Here is a 1,567-nt window from a genome sequence, read left to right on the forward strand (position 1 = left end):
AAAAAAAAAAAAAAATATATATATATATATATATACACACACACACACACACACAATATATATATATGCAAAAAAAACAAAATATCTTTATTTTAGAGATATTAAAGAACATAATGGTAAAGCAACATTATAATTTACCTCCAAATGCTTTAAAAAAATAAAGTAAATATAACAACATATTAGCAACTGGCAAACCTAGATAAGGAATATACAGGTATTTGTTGTACTATTTCTCTATTTATTTAATATTTGAAATGTTGTGCAGTAAAATGTAATAAAACAGAACAGTTCTCCCCAAATGCAGGAAATTTCTAGGTACTCAATTCTAATTTTTCTAAATTTTGTGTTTTTTTTTTTTTTAAATGGGGTCTCACTCTGTCACCAGGCTGGAGTGCAGTGGCGCGATCATGGCTCACTGCAGCCTTGACTTTCCCAGGCTCAGGTGATCCTCCCACCTCAGTTGTTGTACTTTTAGTAGAGATGGGGTTTCACCATGTTGCCCAGACTGGTCTCCAACTCCTGGGCTCATGCTATCCGCCCGCCTCGGCCTCCTAAAGTCCTTGGATTACAGGTGTGAGCCACTGTGCCTGGCCTGGTTTTATTTCTTTCTTTTTTTTTTTTTTTTTTTTTTTTTTTGAGGGAGTCTCACTCTGTCGCCGGGGCTGGAGTGCAGTGGCCGGATCTCAGCTCACTGCAAGCTCCGCCTCCCGGGTTCACGCCATTCTCCTGCCTCAGCCTCCCCAGTAGCTGGGACTACAGGCGCCCGCCACCTCGCCCGGCTAGTTTTTTTGTATTTTTAGTAGAGACGGGGTTTCACAGTGTTAGCAGGATGGTCTTGATGTCCTGACCTCGTGATCCGCCTGTCTCGGCCTCCCAATGTGCTGGGATTACAGGCTTGAGCCACCGCGCCCGGCCTTATTTATTTATTTCTAACAATTTAACATTTAATTTAAACTACCAGGAAGTTTTTTTTTGGAGTGTTTTGTCTTTCCCCAGTTACCAAATGAATTGTCCTAGAAAATTTATTAAATAGTTTCTCTGTGCCGGGTGCAGTGGCTCACACCTGTAATCCTAGCACTTTGGGAGGCTGAAGTGGGTGGATCACCTGAGGTCAAGAGTTCAAGAGTTCAAGACCAACCTGGCCAACATGGTGAAACACCGTATCTACTAAAAATTAAAAACTTAGCCAGGCGTGGTGGCACACGCCTGTAATCCCAGCTACTTGGGAGGCTGATGCAGGACAATCACTTGAATCCAGGGGGACGGAGGTTGCAGTGAACACCACTACACTCCAGTCTGGGCAACAGAGAAAGAATTTGTCTCAATAAATAAATAAATAAATAAATAAATAAATAAATAGTGTGTATGCCCCCAGTTGTTATACCTCTTTTGTTTTCTATTAAGTTATTGATATATCAGAGTCTATCTCTGAAATAACTCTTCCATTGATTTGTCTGTACCAGTGTCATTTTCATTTAATCATTATAGCCTATGTAGTGATGAACCAACCTTCTCTTTCTAATTTTCAAAGTCATTATTGTCTATTTATTTTCTAGGTGATTTTGGA

The sequence above is a fragment of the Rhinopithecus bieti genome, unplaced genomic scaffold, assembly GCF_001698545.2.
Source record: "Rhinopithecus bieti isolate Rb0 unplaced genomic scaffold, ASM169854v2 scaffold_12077, whole genome shotgun sequence".
Lineage (NCBI taxonomy): Eukaryota > Metazoa > Chordata > Mammalia > Primates > Cercopithecidae > Rhinopithecus > Rhinopithecus bieti.